This window comes from Ambystoma mexicanum, chromosome 9, assembly GCF_040938575.1.
Source record: "Ambystoma mexicanum isolate Mex_15411 chromosome 9, UKY_AmexF1_1, whole genome shotgun sequence".
NCBI lineage: Eukaryota > Metazoa > Chordata > Amphibia > Caudata > Ambystomatidae > Ambystoma > Ambystoma mexicanum.
The window spans coordinates 379,243,408-379,264,455 of NC_090931.1; the positions used below are offsets into that span (position 1 = coordinate 379,243,408).

At 51.0% G+C, this 21,048-nt stretch overlaps 1 protein-coding gene across 9 annotated transcripts in view; it reads right to left on the bottom strand.

Annotated features, from left to right (window-relative positions):
- The window catches only part of TSPOAP1 (TSPO associated protein 1), a 3,887,333-nt gene that overhangs the window by 999,094 nt on the left and 2,867,191 nt on the right, over window positions 1-21,048 (bottom strand). The window lies entirely within an intron of this gene.

Genomic DNA, 21,048 nt, shown 5'->3' on the forward strand with positions numbered 1-21,048 from the left:
CTGCGAAGACGTTGGACACGATGTCTTCGTGCAGACGCCATTCATATTCTATGGGCAGTGGGAAATCTCTGCTGAGCACGTCTGCCAGAAGATTGAGTTCTCCTGGAAGGTGTTAGGACAACAAAAACATCTTGTGTTTGAGAGCCCACATCCAAATGTTTTGGGACAGCTTGGATAGCCCTGGAGAGTGTGTGCTCCCTTGTTTGTTCAGGTAATACATGGCTGTGGTGCTGTCTGTCAGAACCAGCACTGTCTTCCCTTGTAGTTGCGTTTGAAAGGCTTTCAATGCCTTGAACACCGCTAATAGCTCCAGTAGATATATATGGTTGGATGCTACTTGTGGGGACCAATCTCCATGTGTTGTCTGCTGAAGCAGGTGAGCCCCCCACCCCGTGAGAGATGCGTCTGTCGTGAGAGTGGCTTCCACTGCAGGGGTGGTGAAGGTTTTCCCCTTCAAGAGGTTTTCCCTCGACCACCACTGCAGAGAGAGAACGAGGGCTGGCGAGACAACTACCAGATCTTCCCATTGTCCGCTGGCCTGACAACACTGGCTGTTGAGCCACTGTTGCATGGGACGCATGCGCAGTCGTGCATGGGGAACCAATTAAATACATGACACCATCATACCTAGCAAGCGCATGGCTTTGCGTACCGTCACCTCCTGACTGGCTACATATTGAGGGAGCTGAAAAAGTATGTTCTGAACCCTCTCGTTGGAGGGGAAGACGAGGCTGTCCTTCGTCCGGATTAGAGTCCCCAGAAATTGTTTTACTTGTGTCGTAAGAGTCCCCTGTTATGAGCCAGTCGTCGAGGTAAGGGTAAACTGGGACGGACAGTCTGCGCAGATGTGCTGGCGCTACTGCCAGGACATTTGTAAAAACCCTTGGCGCAGAGGCGATTTAGAAGGGGAGCACTTTGAATTGGTAATGCCTGTCCTCTATCACAAACCTTAGATATTTCCTGTGCACTGGCAACATTGAAATATGAAAGCATGCATCTTTCATGTCCAATGTTGCCATGTGGTCCACCTGTTTCAACAGTGGGATCACCTCCTGTAGCGTCACCATACAAAACTTTTGAGGTTTTATAAACTTGTTCGCTGGGCGCAGGTCTAGATCAGGGTGCATGGTGAGGTCCTTTTTGGGTACAAGGAAGTACACTGAATAAATACCTTCATTTACCTGAAGAATAGGGATGGCTTTCATGGCGTCCTTTCCCAGCAGCGCTTCCACTTCTTGATTCAGGATCTGCAGATGGTCCGGTGAGAGGCGCTGTGAGCGTGGCAGTCTGAACTGTGGTGGTCAGGCGAATTCCACGCAGTACCCGTGGGCGACCGTCTTTATAACCCACTGGTCTGAGGTTATCCCCTCCCATGCCGTGAGGAAAGATGTTAAACGCCCCACGACCGGGGTGACATGGGAGGGGACCTGGATCTGTTGGTCATTTCTGGCCAGAGGCTGCGGCTCCTCTGGGATTGGAGCCTCTACCTCGGCCTTTGCCGCTGACCCCTAGGTGGGTAGTAGGCGAGGCTTTCTGATGTTTGTCCAGAGTTATAGTTTCCCGTGCTGTAGTTCTGGCTTGCACGGGTCTGCCCTTGAAAGGACCAACGAGAACCACCTCCCCTTTCGGGGGAAGGTTTCTGAGTTATTTGTTGCAAGGACTTAAGAGTCTCATGCTCTTTCTTGGCCATCTCCAGGGAATCGTCGACCACTTTCCCGAAGAGATTGGTGTCTTCTTTGGGTTTGTTGATAAGAGCGGTCTTTGTTTCAGGCTTGAACCCAGAGTTACGAAGCCAAGCGTGCCACTTGAGTAGAGTGTCCTGGGCCAGAGACCTGCCTGCTGCCTCAGCAGTGTCTAGAGTGTTCTTGATTATATTCTGATTTACCTGCCTGCCCTCGGCCACAATGGTGAGAAGCCTGGACCTAGCTGGTTGAGGAACCTCCTGGGGACCTTCTTGTACAAGGTTCCATTGTGCGCCTGCTTAACTGGCCAGCAGCGTGGTGTTATTCGCTATGCGTGTGGTGTATGCAGCAGTCTAGGTAACACGCTTAAATAGGGCGTACAACCTTTTGGATTCCTTATCTGGAGGTTCTTCCCCCGTAGCAAGGGGTACCCCTGCCCGTTTCCAGGTGGTACTGACTACCAAGGAGTCGGCGGTGGCATAGACTTTAATATATTGAGGGTCCGAGGGAGCTGGCCGAAATAGTTTTTCAACTCTTGGGTTCACTGCCCGGGTCTGAGCTGGCGTGACCAGGGAGGGGGCCAATCTTCTTTTAACAGAATTTAGGAGGGGAATGGATTGGCTTGAGGGGGGTTTCTCTTTGAGAATGTCCTCCACAAAGCCTTGTTCGGGTACCGCCTCCTGAGTAGTGATCTGAAAGTGATCTGCTGCTTTCCTTAAGATGGCATTGAAGGCCATTTGGTCATCTACAGGCGAGGCTTGGCGCGCCGGGGTGGATGGAGGAGAATCCAGGCATAGCACATCAGTGTCCTGATCTTGTGAGGGGAGCGTCCATGGCTCTGTTTCCACTTGCTGGGTTTCCTCCTAGTTGTCCATGGCATCCGCCTGGTCCTCAGGGTAGTCCTGCAGGAAGGAAGGGTCTTCTTCTTCACTGTAGATGTCCTGTTAAGTGTCCACCTGGACCACATCTTCATGGTGGACAGAAGCCGAGGGAGTCAAGATTTTCTTGGAAACATGAAGCTGATCTTAAAGGAGGGTCTTCACGAGATCGCTTAGGGTAAGGCTGCTCAGAAAGCGAGACAATCCTTTCAAGATGATCCATGCACCCTTCAAATTTCTCCCTTGTCCACTTAGAGGAACCAGAAGGGCCTAAAGGTGGAAAAACGTCGTTTTCCGCCCTTTGGTGTCGAAATTTGTCTCCCGGGTGTTGGACAGAGGCTCCTGACTGTAAGTTTCGCGAGAATCTGGCAACCATGGCGCTTCTTTAGACTTGTCCGTGGCCTGCCCCATTCATTTCGACGGTGTAGGTACCAGCCCAACTGCCGAAGTAATTCTTGCGATACTGTCTTCAATCTCTGCCGAATCGGCATTGGTTAACAGGTTCAATTGCCAATCAGTAGATTTACTGCCTACCCCGGCGTTACAGGGCCTAGCGGTAGACTTTTCGCCTGGAGGCCTAGTAGTAGGTTTAGGGCCTTCCGGGCCTTTAGGGACCGTTGGAGCGTTTAAAGACAGCGCTTCGACGTGTAAACTCGATTTGGGATAGCGCCTTTGTTTTTGGAGTAACCAGTCGCAAGACGCTGCTTCAGATGTGGGGAAGGCTGCGGATCTAGCCGATCAGAGGAAACCGCTGACATTTTTCAACGCCCGTGTTGGCGCTGTCACCTTTTTCGACTGAACCGTTGAAATCGGTGGTGGGTTTGTGTGCTTAGTGTGTTGTGGTTTTTGTACGCCCCTGTCGCCGGGTGTTGTCCCTGAAGTGAGACTTGCGTCAGGCCTTAAGGGGTCGGGGACGGGCATGGCGGACCTACAAGTGTCCGCCTCAAGGTCTATAACATCTGATACGGATGTCTGGTCATCGGAGGTACCCCCGTCACTTTCAGCAGGTGTGGTGGTGGGGAAGAGGGTTCAGCCCGCAACATACCGTACGCGGCCCACCGCTTTACACGGCACTCATTAAGGGTCTTAGGCCGAAGGAGCTTACAAGCCGCACACCGCTTCTCATCATGATCTAAGGGGAGACGAGAATTACACATTCTGTGCTCGTCTTTCCATGGGTACCTGACCCTACACTTAGGGCAGAACCTAAATAGAGTCCTTTCCATAGCGAAAGGTATGAACAAAGATGACCAGACCTAGAGGTGAAAGAGGAAAGACATAACGAAAGATATGTCCACCCCGACTCCCCTCTCCCTACTGTGTAGGCCAGCCACAGGGCTGGACCACGTGGATGCCTCAGCCGCCGGATTTTAGCCACCGAAATCCACTGACGTAGAAATTTCCCGCAGTCTTCGTTGAACTTCTTATTCGCAGTCGAAGCGACTTAAAGGGGAATAACCAACAAAGTCGGTATAAGAAAAACAATGTCTCTTATGTAAGAGCTCTGCTATAGGGCGACCAGTTATCTGGGCGGAAAAAAACAATCGGAGGGACCTCTGCGCGTGAGGGATTTTGGGTACATTACACGTCCCGATAGGGATAGTGTTACAGACACGCCTATGCAGACATCCCGTTTCGGTCCCCGAAAGACAAGATGCAATACTCTGCAGTTACCACTGGATGTCAGACCATATACACAGCATGTGATTCTAAGCAGATTAACAAGCATCAGAAATTGCATTTCCCCGTTCTATGGCATCCCCCCTCTGCTTATACATGCCCTAGACATATGGCCTATCTGTCCACACACCCAGCACTGGGGTGGTTCTCTTATTTGCCTCCGATACCCACCAGAGAACCCTTCAGGGCCCTATTGCATTTGTTGCCCGTATCCGCGATATCCTCCCAAAAATCACCCTTGGCTTTGTTGCATTTGATGCTCAAACCCGCTTCCCCCTTGGTGGCCCCCTCTTCCACGAAACCCATGCTATGCATCCCCTGCTCCAGGAACCCACCTCCCGCGGGTGGCGGTGTGTACTGTGTTTGTGGTGCGCTCTGTCCTCCTTTACTCATTAACACTGCCACTTCCATGGCGTATTTAGAGTTTCTTCTGCACTAACTTTGCTTCCTCGTGCTTTCTTTCCTCATGCTTTTTCCTCGCGGTTTCTTGCATTAACGTGCAATAATGTACTATTGTACGCTGAAATTCGACAACTGTTTTGCCTCCATCCCCACCAGCTTCTTTAGTTGCCTTTGCATCTGCTCAGGCAAGCCTTGACAAAGTATATGATAAAATAATGCCACTGTAGAGGGTCTTCGTCCTCCCCCATTCTGCGTGCCATAATTGTGCTAATATCTGACTTGTCTGGGTACTGAGCCTGTAGAGCTTGCCATATGGCTGCCAGGCAGTTATCGAACAGCGAACCATTGTATTCCGTGTTCTGGGTGGTTACTCCTTGGTATGCAGCCCGCTTCATCCGTCATCGGCAGCCTCTCAGAGGGTTACCACTAATAAACCTTTTATGTCCCCTACCGCTTACCACTGCCCTGCTGTCATCCTCTCCATTTCGTATATCCATTTCCCTGCACCCGCGGTCAACAAGGTTTACCAACATCTCAAGTTTTCCTTGTCGATATGTTTCCATGGTATGTATTGTGGTCGACCCCCTCCTTTATCCAGTAAGGGCAACTGTGTCAACCCGAACTCTACATCCAATCTCCCTGTTGACCCCATCTCCCCATCTAATCTCCCGGTGTCTTTGGTGGCAGTGAACACTCTTGCCAATTCTCCCCTCGCACTGGAAGGTCTCTAAGCCTCTGTGCATACGGGGTTACATTGTCCATGCTGTGCGAGGTAATCCTGGACCGACGTCGTCTTTCATCCTTGTTGCTCCGCAGTCCTCCTGTGTCTCTATCTGCTTCCCATGTTGAACTTCGATCGGGGTACTTCCCTGTCCATCTAGGAACAGGTCGCCCTACTCCCTCGTCCTCACTCCCTACCAAGTCATCGTCCAACTCGGTGTCTCCCAAGTCGCTGTCGATATTGTCCTGGAAGCTTAGTCTCTTCAATATTGTGGTTCCCCTTCTATGTCAATGAAGTTCTCGCAGTCTCCCCTCACAGAGGACCCAGTATCGGGTTTGTCAGCAGGGTAGCTGCCCTATCACATTTCCTGCTGCGATCTCGCCCCATTTGCTCATCTCTTCTTTCGTTGTCGTTAAACTTTGCTAGTCCCACTCCCAGGCTTATGTTCCTCACTGCATGCTCCTCCTCCTCGCATTTGCGCTCTCTTACGATGCATTATATTTCTAACTTCCTCCTCTCCCTCTTTATCAAAACCTGCTTTTTCTTCTCTTCTTCTGCCCTTCCCCACTCCATCTCCTTGAGTTCCCTCTTTCTCCTCATCTTCTGTTGCTTTGGCTCTCTCTCTTCTGCCTTTTGCTTTTCTCTTCACACTCTCTCTCGTTCCTACTTTTCCTGTTTTTCTTGTCTCTCCACCTCTTTCATTATCTCTGCCGATTCTCATGCTTCACTATTTTCCTTGCAATCCGCTACCTCCTTACTTGCCCCTCCCGTTTCTCCCGCTGTCTTCCAGTCTAATTTCAGGAGCATTTGTCCTCCTACCCACTGGTTCGATACTATATTCTCCAGCCCTTTTTCCACCTCCAGCACTCGTTGCTCCACTTCCTGCTGGTGCAATCCCTTTCTGCCCCTCCTCCTTGGTGTATGGTGGAGGTGCGAATATTGGATTTGTTTTTCCCTCCGTTGCTCTTAATTCTCGTATAGGGTATAATCCCTGGGCTCCTGCTGTAGCCCCTGCATTCCCATATTCAAGAGGATGTGGGGAAGTGGGGGCCGAGCGGTTTTAGCCCATGGTCTCCCATTGGCTCAGCATCCATTGATGCCACGCCACATCACCTCCATCATCCTGGAACATCTTCCACAGCTCGAATATTGCCATATGATTGCTTAACGTTTTCCCCTTATAAACCTCTTCTACCTGTGTGTGTAACGGTTGCTGCACATATTTGGAGAAGCGCCCTTTGGCCAGGGATTAGACTATTTACCCTCTGTGCTTCGTGTCCATTTCAGCACTATATTTACAAATTGTGTCCTTATATCGCGGAAGGGCCCTGCACAGATGCTGTAGGGCGTGTCTCCCGCACCTTTACAACAATCCATTGCTTTTTAATACTTACTTGACCTCAAGTTGAGGTTTTCGACACTTCCGTTGGCTCTCAACCAACTCCTCAGACATGGTCCACGCACCGCCCTTCTGCAACTCTGCCTCCTCAGGCACACCCACCAATGTCACGCATGCGCCCTACTCGCACCGCCACAGAACAGCCCACTCTGTCAATTTTTGTCTGTCAAAACTGAATTCTGCACCTCCATGTGCTCTCCTATTCCTTGATGTCACCTCTTCAGTAAGTAAGTGAATGACAGAAATAACTAACAGAGCTCACAACAAAATTGTCCCATTATACACACATTTTTCACAAACCCATCAACATATACCCATGGCCGTCATCCTGCCTCCTAACAAGGGAAATCAATATTTCACATTCTCAATCCGTACCTACAGCGTCGCCTTGTAGATAAAAAGCCTCTATAAGACTTAACCAGTAGAACACCTTACGCTATTGCTAAGCCCTATACACGGAATACCATCATCCAGGGAAATCCAATATTTACATAACTTCTGTCATACGTACCCTTAAGTAAATAGTCTAGGCTAACCGCCTGAACCTTTTACCTCAAGATCGAATGTTTCCTAACCACAAACAAGAACTATATTGAACAATACTTCACCTATACTCAACAATGCTCATTACCACCCCATACCAACATCTTTACCAAACCCCTCAATTGTTGTGTAGCTGAGTCAATACTTATACTCTGTGATCCACTGACGCTGCTCGGCCACCGGCTCGCCCCAAAACTGCCATACAACGCCTTCTGGTCTCCACACAGACCGCAGGCAGGATATTTTCCATGATGGCTCCTGACGGCCTCTGCACGGGGTGCACCTCCATGTGACTCGCGCTCCATGGGGAGCCTCACAGCACTCCAGGCGTTGTGACGGAAGAGGCGGCTCTATGCCGAACGGGCGTAGTGAACCATCCTCTGCTATCGATTTGTATAGGGGTACCAGAGGACCGGGGTTTGTGCAACACAATCACCGTTCAGCAGAGTACCCAGGTCCCAACAAACCCTCCCCCGGTAATAGATGGAGGACTCAGCCAAGGGCAAGGGATCATACAGGAAACAAGACATCTACAGCAAATGCAGCTCCTGACACTGTGTCAGGAGCTTTTGTTGGTACATGTTGTCACAAGTCAGGGATCTTCCCCAAAAACCTAAGAGCTTACAATATTGGGTGGCTGGGGTGGTAGTGCCTATAGACGGCACCAAGTTAGCTGACTGGCCCTTGCATGTCAGGTGGCTTTGCTTGAGCCTTCCCCAAAAACTGCCTATTACATTGTTGCAGGGTCGCAAGATTACCATTGGCCCTTGCCCTGTGCCATCCACCCCTGAACTTGGGTTCCCTGATTGGTTGGAGCGGGTCTCCTCAGGCCTGGGACCCAGCTCTGTTCTTAGTACTCTGTGTACCTTCTAAAGGTGATGATAAATTATAAGTTACTCACAGTAATGACTAACATACTTCTAGTCCATAGTCCCCTTTCCTCTATACTGTATGGGCGTCCCTCGCTAGGGACGGGAAACAGAACCTTTTCCAGCAGAAACAATTGTCTTCCCCTTCAAATTTAGATGCGCGCAGGGCACGGCCCTGGGAGCATGCGCTTCCCTGACTCTGCCCCCCAGCACCACTCCTCAGTCCACTTTGACGCGTCGACAATATTACAATTGCGTAATGACACTTAGATGTTACAGGAGAGGATGGTGGGACGTATGGAGGAAAGGGGACTATGGACTAGGAGTAAGTTAGTCACTACGGTGAGTAACTTGTAATTACTCCTGCGTCCCGTCTCCTTTCCTCCATACTCTATGGGTGATTACAACTGAATGCAGCCCTGGGGAGGAGAGTGGCTCCTCTAAGAAAGCAAGTTCTTCAGAAATGCCTGGCCCAAAGGTTGCGTCCGATCTGGCGCTTGCATCCAAGCAGTAGTGTTTGCAAAAGTCTGATCGGGAGGCCCAAGTTGCCGCCTTGCTGATTGCCTGCCATGGGACATGTCTCTGGAAAGCCACAGCTATGACCTTGGCTCTCATGGTGTGGGCATGCATGCATGCTTGCTGGGAAGGGTCTGTGCTGCCCCTCATATGCCTCCTTGATGGCAATGACCCTCTAACTTGCTATGGAAGCCTTGTAGGCCTGACAGCGCGGTCTTTATCTGCCAAAAGTGATGAACAAGGCATCCGATTTACAGAAGCTCTTTGTCTTGCCCAGATCAAATCTAGGAGCAAGCCTGATGTCCAGGCAGTGCAACACTTTCTGAGCTTCATCCTTTGGATCGGCAAAGAACGTTAGGAATACTATTTCCTCGATAATGTGAAATGAAGAAACAACCTTAGGGAGAAAGGCAGGATGTGTCCTGAGCACCACCTTTTCCTGGTGAAACGTGGTATAAGGCGCTGAAGCCACCAGGGACTGTATCTCCCTAATCCGGCATGCTGAAGTAAGGCCAACCAACAGAGCCGTCTTAATAGTGACCAGCCTGATGTCTGCTGAAGCCGCGGGTTCGAAAGGTTTGTGAGCCAAGGCACCCAACACCATGTTCAGGTCCCATACTGGATGTGGACGCTTGACTGGAGGATATAATCTGGTCAGTCCTGCCAAATGCCTTTTTACCACCGTATTGGAAGAGGAGAAGATGTCCTCTCCGGAATGCTTGTAGCCCCCTATGGCCGCCCGACGTACGGCAGGTGTCTACCTGCACACCTGATTGAGCCAGATGTGCTGTGAAGGACAACACATCATCCAGTGAACATGTCAGTAGATCAACCTTGTTTGTCTTTGCCCAGTGGCAGAACCTGGTCCCCTTGCTCTTGTACTGACTCCTGGTGGAGTCGCTTCTTACCCCCTGTATGATAGCCAGGTTGTCCTATGACAAGTGTAGATGCTTCAGGGTGACCTGTTCAGGTATCACGCTGCCAGGGATAACTTCTGCGCAGCGGGCGAACCACTGTGCCCCCCTGCTGGGAATGTAAGTGGGCTGGACCCAGCGGGAAGTGTACTGGAGGTTGGTCCGACAGTCGGCGGAGCTCTGAGAACCAAGGTCTTGCCGGCCACCATGCCGCTATCAAGATGAGTCGAAGGCTCTGTGACTGACTGACCTTGCAGAGGACTCATTGAAACAGCGGGGTGGGGTACATGCATATGCATTCATGCAGTTCCACATGCTCTTCAACGCATCCCTCAACGATCCACTGGCTTGTTCCTGCCAGGATGCAAACTGAGGGCACGTCCTGTTGTTCATGGTGACGAATAGGTCTACCTGTGGGTGGCCGCATCTGTTGAAGATCCCCCTCAGGACCACTTAGCTTAACTGCCACTCATACTTGTCGATCCCCAGCCTGCTGAGACTGTCCGCCTCCAAGTTGGTTTCCCCTGGCATGTGGACTGCTGACAAATAAATGCTGTTGGACAGTGCCCACTCCCAAGTGTCGATGGAAAGCTGGCAGAGCGGAGGGAACTTGGTACCTCCCTGCTTATTGATGTAATACATGCAAGTGGAGCTGTCTGTCTGGATACAGACCGTCCAGCTGCTGACGATTGGGAGGAACGCCTTGAGGGCATGCTAGATGGCCATCATCTTGAGCCAATTGATGTGTTCCAGCAGTTCCCTTCGTGACCATAGTCCATGGACACTGTGTTTGTCCAGAGTACCCCCCCCCATCCCTCTAGGGACGAGTCCGTAGTAATGGTGATCTTCAGAGAGGGCTGCCTGAAAGGTCTACCCACTAACAGGTTGTTCTCTGCAATTGACCACGCCAAGTTCGGGAGCAGGTGCTGTGGTATGCTGACTAGAGCTGCCTGTGAGCCTGTCTCCTGATTCAAAGAGGCTGAAAAAGGCAGCTGCAGCCTCCACAATTTGAGTCTTGTGTGCGGCACAGCCAGGAGGCAAGATGCCATTATGCCAAGCAGGTGCTGGTACCATCATGCTGAGGTCACTGGTCTGCTAAGAAAATGCCTGGTGGCCTTCCTGATTGCCGTGATCTTGTCTGCCGAGAGGAAGATACTCTCCACCCTCATATCCCAAATTAGCCCCAGGAATGTTAAGGAGTGAGTGGGGGGTAAATGCGACTTCTTGAGGTTGATGGAGAACCCTAGATCATATAGCATGCTCATCAGTGTTGATGCTGTGTGCTGTACAGCCTCGGGAGACTCCGCTCGGCCTAGCCAGTCGTTGAGGTACGGATATAGGTAGGTGGTGGCCCTCCGCACTGAGCAGGGCCGCTACCGAGTTCATTAAACTTGTTGAAAAACCGTTGAGGCAGAGTTGAGACCAAACGGAAGGACCTTGTACTGAAGATGAAACCCCATGATCCTGAACCTCAGGAAGGAACGATGGGGCTTCTAAATGGGGACGTGCGGGTAAGCATCCTTCAGATCCAGGGAGCACATCCCGTCTCCCCCACACAGTGTCTCCGTAATAAGAGCCTAAGTAACCATCTTGAACTTTTGAAGGGGTAGGGAAAGCTTCAAGGAAGAAAGGTACAGTACAACTCTCAGGCCAGCCTGGTTCTTTTTCTGAATGGCGAATATTCGCGAATAGAAGCCCATGCTTCGTTGTGAAGCTGGCACCTCCTCCAATGCCTGACTCGTGATGAGCGAGCAGATTTCCGCCCAAAGAATTGCCATTCCAATCTGAGGGAGTCGAGGGGAGGAAAGACAAAGTGGAGGAATTGGCAGGTGTCCATGGAAACTACAAAGAGGAGCCATGGGTCCGCAAACCTTGCCTGCCAGGAATGGAAGTGAAAGGCAAGCCTGCCCCCCACCGGAGACCTGTGGATCTGGATGACATCATCAACTTTTTACCTTTGAGGCTGGTGCCTGGGAGGGGGACTTGAAAAACCCATTGTGGAAGGATTTGTGCTGCTTGCGCCTGTGCTGGCTAGGAGACTGGTTGGGCTGTCGAACACGCCGCTCCCGAGAAGCCCTAAAGCCACCGAAGGTACAGGCTCTGTCAGTGACGCTGGCTATAGGCCTTGGGCGCCGACTTTGTAAGGATTGACAAGGACTTAGCTGCCTGTGAGCTATTTCCCTTTTTGTCAAGTTCCTCGTCTCTGGTCGAGTGGAACAAGTCCCCCCTCAAATGGCAGGTCTAGAATGCGCTCTTGCACATCAGGGTTAACCTTGGTCACCTTGAGCCAAGCTGTCGTCCTCATATCTGTGGCAATACAAATCGCTCTACCTGAGGTGTCGATGTGAGCGACTGTAGATTCCATGATGTCTTGGGCCCCGATTTTTGCCTCTGCCAATCCGGCCCTGAAGCGCGCCCGACTATGCGCAGGGAACTCTGGGAGGAAATATGCAATCTCCCACCACAGCTTTTGATTCACAGCAGCCAGCATAGTGTCGGCATTGGCAAGGCGCAGATGGAGAGTGGCATTAGAGTAAATCTTTTTGCTTTAGGATTCCACTAGCTTTTCCTCCTTCCCTAGGAGTGCTGAGGTGTGTCCCGATGATGACGACTGTGGCTTCGAGTAAAGGGAGGCTGCAGCTATAACCAATGAATGCAGTTGAGGATGCACCGCCAGAATGAGGGAGTCCCCCTCCACCTGCCTATATTTGGCATTGAGGCGTTTATTGTTAGGCTGCGTTTAATGCGGCTTCACCCATCTCTTCTTGGCCAGGGAACCTATGCCCTTTTGCAGAGGAATGGCAGTTCTTGTGGCAGGGCGAATGGTTAGCACCTCAGCCAGAACCGTCACCTCAGGTTGCTCAACTTGTCGCTGCGGAATACCAAGGTACTCTTCCACCAGCCTCTCGTGGAAGGCCTGAGGCTGACGGGGGAGTATCCTGGTCCTCATCCTCATCTGTGTCACCCGCTGTGTCCTGCAGGTCGGGAGCTGTCGGAGGCGTGCTGGGTGCGGGCAACTGTGGTGGGTTGACTCGCATTGCCGGGGGCTGCTGCAGAGTCTGTGCCAGAGGTGGAGCCACTGTGAATGGTGTGAGCGTGGGGACCAAGGGCTGAACTGGGACTGGGGTCTGTACAGCGGTTGGAGCCTGGGGTAGTGCTGCAGGGAGCATGTCTTTGATTACTCCCCTGAAGATGGTGCTTATCTGCAGTGATTTCATGAGGGTAAGGAACTTTTCAAAGAACCTATCCTCGCTTGCAGAAAGGACTGGGGGCGTAGGAGCCAGGCCCTGTGGTCGCTAAGGTATTGGCGGCCCTTGCCGCACCACGCTGGGAGCTGCATACCGCCCCTGTGAAGATGTGATCGGGTCTGACGTGGACCAGGTCACTGGAGTGTCCAGGCCCACCTAGGCCTGCGTTTCAATGCCTGCTCTCCAGAAGAAGGCGGCTCCAGGTGAGCCACCATCTTGTCTGGCCTGGCGGCCATTTTGTCATGCCACCTGCCTGCTGCATGGTGCCTGAAGAGCAGTCTCTGCCTGAAGCCCAGTCTCCGCCTGCACGCTTAAAAGCAAAGGCTGTGAACTTCCCTGGACCTTAGGTAGCGACCTGGGAGGCGGAGTGCCTTCGGCCATGGCGCTGGTAGTGCTGTGCATAGGCGCCCCCTCTGGCACATACCCGGTAGTAGAGCAAAGCCCCTCAGCAAAGTCCCTGGGAGCAGAGCCTTGGATCCCCACAGCGTTGAACCGGGAGGATCTTGCGACCCCTCGGCGTGTTGGCCAGTAGCCCTGAGAGCCTCAGTCTCTATGCTGGTCTTAGGACCTGGAAGGCACCTCCTATTTGGGTGCTTCCCTGGGAAGGAGTCGGCCTTGCAGGGAGCAGAGGCGAACAGGGCACCTACCTTGGGCCTGGTCTTCCTCCTCACATAATTCTTGATGTCCTCTGAAGGTGATCTCTCGAACAGCTCCCTCCACCTGGCCAAACGATTCTTGAGAGCTTGCGGGGTCAACATGTTGCACGCGGACCAGCTGTCCCAGAGGTGGTCAGGGGCAGAGGGCGTGGGGATCCGACGTAGGGAAGTAACTCTCGCAGGCCGGACACCTGCTGAAACCTGCCGTCATCGACATGCACCGGGGAAGAGCGTGGCACCAGAGGACAGATTATTCTCTGAAAATTGCTAGGATAGAAAACAAATAGAGAAAAAAACAGAAAGCCTTTGGGGAAAAGCGTGTGGAATTACAAGGCTGGAGGCCTAACCCAGGAGAGCTGGTGAAGCAGTCAGTTCCCGGCGATGCACAAAAGAGAACCGAGGAGTGGCACGCATGCTCCCAGGGGTGGTCCTCCTGCACACATCTAAATTTAAAGGGGGAAGACCATTTTTTCTGGGGCAAAAGGTTCAGTTTCCCGTCCCTAGTGAGGGATGCCCATATAGTATGGAGGAAAGGGTACAGGACGTAAGAGTAATACTATGTGTCCCCATTGTTACTTCACCTTAGAGAGTGCCTGCAGGCTGCAACCTTGTAAAACAACACATGGATCAGTTCTTGTCTGCTTCGCTGTGAACTGCTCCTCTTCCCACCGCGGCTAAATGGCAATTGTTTGGCTTGGCAGGAGCACGTGGGTGAAGACCGCGAAATTGAGCTTTTGTGTCTGCAATTAGTAAGGATTTATTCTGCTATTTCGCAGGTGGCTCTTTGTCCCTGGAGCCAGGAATGTTCTGCTCATCTCTGACCTTGGCTGCGAGCACCAGCCCTGGACAGTGTGTTGCAAAATCTGTTTTCCTTCGTCCCTTAGTATTAGGTCTATGGCTTTATGTAATTCTGATTTCTAGATGTCTATATTGTATTATTTTCCTTATGGGCCAGGGGTACTTGGTTCTTCCAGGTTCTTTATACGACCCTGTAGTTCCATATGGTTAGTTGCAATAAGCGGCTGCAAGCTTGCTCTGCAACTCTTGCTCGCTTGCTTGCGTTTCTGCGTTTTACAAATAAAAAGGAAAGGCTTTGACAGTATGTATGTGTATCTGTCCTCTATCTACAGAACCGTGTTAGTGTGTGCACGTGTATGTCTGTGTAACTTCGTGCAGGGATGCAAGTTTTCTTCGTGGCTAACGTTACTATGTCGTGGTGTCTCAAATGACATCTGCACAGCTGGGTATGTATCGTTAGTCAACCAAGTCCAATGTTGAGGCACCTGTATCCATGAGGACGTCAGCTGGATAAGGTTTGAATGGTTGTCTGAGGGAATATCTCTTTGAATATCTAGAAGGCACTGGCCTTCCTGGGGGCTGGCCAAACAGTGACTGGCATCTTGCCTTTCTGGCTCTTCGGGCTGGCCATCCCAGGAACCATCTCTTCAATTGAAAGAAAAAAGAGGGGGTGTTACCAGGGTAACTGGGAGTCGCTATTGGAAGCGTGGAAGCGATAGGAAGAGGAGACACAAAGGGTTTTTGGGCATTGATGGTGGCAGGCCATAGATCAGGAGCCAAAGCTCTTCAGGGATGTACACCTGAGCAGACCTGGGTTGACTATTATGGTAGTTTGTACCAGGCAGAGGGGTATAATCGTACTGGAATCTGGTTGAGGGGGAAGATGGTTTTGCCCCGTGGTTTTTCTAGTAAAGAGGTTAGGAGGGCGCTTTTAAGCCAGAAATTAGGTAAGGGACCAGGTTCGGATAGGGTGCCTATTGATTTTTATAGGAATGAGCTTGCTGTCTTGGTCCATTATCTGACAAAGCTTTTTAACTCAATTTTGAGCCAAGGTCTGGTACCGGGGTCTTGGACAAGAGCAGAACTAGTCCCAATCCATAAGAAAGGTTCCTGTGATGATCGGCCAATTTTAGACTAATCCCTCATCTGGTCGAATGGGAAAGTAACAACAGGATTATTGACCGTTGCCAGGCCGGCTTTCGCGAATGGCTGAGCAGAACCGGCCAAAGCCTCGGGCTACGGTTAGTGTGCGATAAATACGCAGTCCTCTGGAAGACAAGTGGCTATGCAGTGTTTGTAGATTTACGCACCGCTTTTGACACAGTTCCTAGACAACTGCTATGGGAGGTCTTAAGTAATTATGGGATCCCGTGTGCACACCTGGCAGCTATTCAGGGCCTATATTTAGGCAATACTGCAGTGGTGCCATGGGCAAACCGATGGGAGTACATCGGGTAGTATTGGCATCAAGAAGGGCGTCCAACAAGGATGCGTACTGGCGCCAATATTATTTTTTTGTTTATTAATGTTGTCATAGGGCAGCTCCTGGGTGCCAAACCGATGCCCCATCCTTGGCGGTGAGAAGATGTCGGTCCTGTGTTGTCTACAGATGACACGGTTCTCCTATCGCCAACACCCTCTGGTGTCCGCATGCAGTTAGAGATCTTTGTCACTTTCTGTTGGCGAAATGAGTTATCGCTTAATATCAGTAAAAGTAAGTCTATGATCTCTAATAAGATGGCTAGCAGGAGACAGAGGGGCATCAGGCTGGCATTGGATGAAGGGAAAATAGAGCAGGTAGCCAGTTATGACTACCTGGAGAAGGGGAAAAATAACCCTGTCAAGGTATAGTGGGGCTCTTGCCAGATTTACTAGTGAACATGGCAATGCGGTTGTACAAGTCTCTCTTGAGGCATATAGAGCACAAGCAAGGCAGGCTGCAGTGTACGGCGCCAAACTGTGGGGCCAAATGAACTCCCACACCCTAGGAGTGGTGGAAGATACATTTTTGAAAAATATTCTTGGGATCCCAGTTAGTGCGCCAAATACTCTAGTACTTTTAGAGACAGGTATGCAAGGGGTTGTCTTAGTATGCCAGCTGCTAACAGTGGTCTGCTGGGTCCGTCTGTGGACCAATGGAAATCTTTTGGTATTTAGAGAGGCACTGTTAGATGTTCTGCTCAAGGAGGGGCCAGCTTGTTGAAATGGTTCATGCTTGTTGAGAATCTGCTGGGGGACTTGGGGCTTGAGGAGTATTGGCGTAACACATGTGCTCTAAATTCTGGATATAGTGCAGAGGTGAACCGTGCAGCCCTGATTAAGGTTGAGCGTGAAACTGTGTTGCATTCCCAGGCGTCTGCAACCTTAGCCCGTTATGTTGCCATTCAAAATCAGGTTGGATACTCCCAAGATGGCCACAGTAGGGGTAGCACCCTGAAGGCAGCGCTCCCGTACCCGGAGAGCAGAACTGAAGCATGTGCTAACCCTCCCCGGGCACATAGCAGTCAAACTCCTGAGCGAGGAAAAGCTCTAAGTGGCCATGAGCGGAAAAAGACATTTAATTTCAGAGATCGAGTCGCAGCCCGGTGGGACTGCAGGGCCCAGACCTGACGTACCCATCCCAAACAGCAGATGAGCCGTGTGCAAAGCCAGACAGGCGGTGCCCCCCGAAGCCCGGCAGGCAGCCATGACAGAGGAAGACGGGGTAGTTGGGGATAAAGCGGAGGACCCCCCACCACTCCCACAGACCTACTCACCACCGAACCCCGGCGGTCTGGAGGAGAGCCGCACCCGCTCGGTGAGAGGTGTTGCAGCGCCCTGGGCCGGGAGCAGTGTCGGCGGAAACGGCTGGCCCAGCCAACAGGCCATCAGGGAAGACTGAGTGATCAGTGACGGTGGGAGGACCCCCCACATTGTAGTCCTGCAGATCCCCCCCTCGGCTTAGGTCCAGTTCTGACACCGTCCAAGTGCAGCGGAGGGAGAAGAATGTGAACCCGACGGAAAGGAGCCGAAAAGCGGGTGAACAGGAACAGCAGAAGAACCCTGGCCGAGGGAGTGGAGGCCACGCATAGAAGTACTGCAGCAGCAGAGGAGAGCGGCCCGGCGATGAGAAGTGCCGAGCCCTGTCTTGTCTTATCCTGCCGAATCGCACAAACCCGACAGATGAGAACCAGACCGCGCCGCACCCCGCCCCGGGTGATACTCCGGAAACAGGGGGAGAACCACATCATTGACCCAGGTGCAGGTAAGGAAGCGCCAGAAGCCCATCTAAGCTCCACCTCAGTGAGGGAAAGTGTCTCTTTGGCCCCTAACATCCCTGAGAAGGGGCATAACACCAGGGGACAAATAGCTCAGGACCAGTGGGGGCCAGCCATATCGGAGCAGGGCGACCCACAAGAGGAGCAGCTAATACCACAACCATCGGGCTGAAGTAAGGAGGCGCAGATTGACAGGCCAAGGAAAGGTGGTCAAATCAGGCTCCTGCTTGGGCTATTCTCCCAAGCAACCACAGTGTACGCCCCGCACCAAGCCAAGGGGGGTTCACCCTGGGCCCGATTTTGGATGAACCACTAACCACTTAACACAGAAAAAGGGGGACTAAGAGTGAGAAGCAGCTCCCTAACAGGGACAGATTTGGAAAAGAAAAAAAGGGCCCCACGCAGGGCCCACCCATAAATAACCCCAGAAGTGGAAAACAAGAAATCGCTGGAGACATACTAAGCAAGTGGAGGACGCTCCTTCTCGGTTAGAGCTGCTGCTCTCTGGAATGCTCTTCTTATTTCTTTGCGTATGGTATCTGCGCATTTGCAATTTAGGAAGGCTCTTAAAACTACTGTTTTGAGTCCTTTCCTTCTTTCTTTTCTTGTGATCTTTGGTTTCAGCTTTAGCGCCAGGTTGCCTTTTGATGTTGGTTGCTCTACATCCTCTGAGGTGTGAAAAACTATAACCTCATTGCCGCTTGATCTTGGAGAGGGAAAGAGCCCTTTCCAGCTACACTCCTTCATTCTACACCCACGTGGCGAACCGCGCTGCAGGAGCAGCTTGAATTAGCTGACCTCCCCTGTGCCTTAATACCGAGAGGTGAGCATTCATACTGAAACCTGCTTTCACCATTATCTGTATGCGGCTCAGCTTTGCAATCAATGCCTTATGTTTTAACCATGCCTGCCCCAATAATGGCTGCCGTCTCATACGGCATGAGAATGAGGCTGTATACACGTTGCTAAGCAACAATTCTTACATTACCCATAGTTCTCCGTCGGCCGGCGGAAGCTAGCCCTCTTTCGAGAAGGCCTTTGCCGAAAAGGCCCTGTTCTGCGCCCCCCATCCTCATTGCCGCCTGATCTTGGAGAGGGCAGGAGCCCTTTCCAGCAACTCTTCATCATTCTTCACCCATGCAGCGGAACAAGAAAGTTATCACAAAGGAGAAACAGTTGCCACTTATCTTGCCCCTCCTTAACAACGCCTCGGTATCCTGTACAGAATCCACAGTCTTAGTAGATACCTACAACAAAACCATCCTAAAAGTGCTAAACACCATAGCACTGCTGAAACTGCGCACACCTAAACCCTGTGCTCATCTCAACTCGTGGTTAACACCACACTTGAGAGATTTACGTAAATCGAAAAGGGTGCAATATTTTGTTTGGAACCTTGATAGTTAGATGTGATAGAGAAAGTTATCTTATGGTGATCGGACCAGATACAAGGTGTAATGAACACCTTGTTGATAGTACAATTCAGATCAGCGAGCCAATCAAGGGTTCTACCTTTGATGTGTGTAGGTTCCTGGATTATGATGGGTAAAGCCTAGATCTGTTGGTGTGCTGGCAAGGCCTAAGGCTTTAAGGTCATTGGGGTCTTGGTAGCCTAGAATAAGGTCCCCAAGTAGTATAATTTGGGAGTTGGGCTTAGTGTTGGCTGCAAAGAGGGATGTGATATTGTCAGTGAAGGTAGAGGTGGGTCCTGGTGGTCGATAAATGAGATGCACTGTAGCAATGTAGCAGCACTGTAGCAGTTTTATTAGTGATATCGGCAAATTAACTGATAGTAGCTCAGCAGAGGGGATCTGTTGATTAGGAATGGGTCTGTGCGCTGCAGGAGCAGCTCATCACAACTGATCCCTGGAACCCGGAGAGGACAGGAGCCCTTTCCAGCTACACTTCTTCATTCTACACCCACGTGGCGAACCGCGCTGCAGGAGCAGCTTGAATTAGCGGACCTTCCCTGTGCCTTAATACCGAGAGGTGAGCAGTCGTACTGAAACCGTGCCGAGCCCCTGTCATCAAAGAGGCTGCCAACAACCTAGCCCCCTTCATCACCAGATTTATTAATGCTTCCTTTAAATCAAGCAATGTTCCCGACAACTTGAAGGATGCGTGGGTCATCCCTATAATAAAAAAACCGACCTAAGATCCCAGTAACCCTACGAACTACAGACCCATTACCACGGTTTCCTTTCTAAAAAGTTTTGTACTGTGCCGCCTATTTACAAATACATGACTATCTAGAATATAACACACTACTTGGTCTCCGACAATCAGGCTTCCGTCCTAGGCACGGGACAGAAACTGCCCTCATCGATTTAAAAACGCAAATCGAAGACCTAAAAGACAAAGGCAAGTTAGCACTATTACTGCTGCTTGACCTCTCGGCAGCATTGGATTTGGTCAACCACCAAATTCTCTGCCACCACCTCAAAATTGCAGCCCACTTCTCTGATGAAGCCACCTCCTGGATCAGTTCCTTCTTGGCTAACAGAACCATGAGGGTCTTCTCCCCTTCCGCCTCTGCTGAACCGCCACCAGTCCCGTGGGGGTCCCGCAAGGGTCCGGTGTCTCACCGACACTTTCTAATGTGTTCACAAAGCCACTCTTTGATGTTCTTGACTATCTGGGTGTCAAGTACACCAATTAGGGAGATGATACCCATACTCATCCCTATCACTGGTGACTACGTGACCGACTCGAAAGCCCTCGACGATGTCTACACAGTCATTCAGGCCTCGATGGCGCATCACAGGCTTTGTCTAAATGATGAAAGACTGAGCTACTCATTCTTGGATCCAACCTCAGACTTAATAAACTGGATTCTGCCTTCAAATAATTTGTTATTGACGGTAACAACATCAAGGTATCCAATGACACAGAAACCTTAGGTATCTATCTCGATTCCATCTTATCCTTTACGAGACAAACTAATGCTGTGGTCTCGGCATCTGCCTACACATGCAAACTTATTACAGCATGCCGACCTTTCCTCTCCAAGGCCAAATGTTGCCAGAACACTGATTATGGCTAACATTGGTTACTGTAACGCCCTGTACTTTGGGACCAGTCAAAGGAACATTAACAAGCTACAGTTAACCCAAAATAATGCCATGAGGGCTGCTCTTAATATTCCCAGGAAACTACATATATCTGACACAAGACGCAGTCTGCACTGGCTCCCGGTTGTTCACAGAGTATCATTTAAAACCCTTGCACTTACTCATAAGTGCCAGGCCAACCTCGCCCCTGATTATTTAGCCAACCGATTCACTGCACACACTTCAACCCGCCCTATGAGATCTGCCCAAGCCCACTCCTTTTCCATGCCTAGATGTAAGCTGAAGAAAGCAGGGGGGTCTAGCTTCCCAGTTCTAGCAGCTAAACTCTGGAACACACTCCCCCACTCACTCAGAGCCGAATCCTCTCATCACTCATTCAAGAGCAAAGCTAAAATCTGGCTCTTTGGGCAGGAT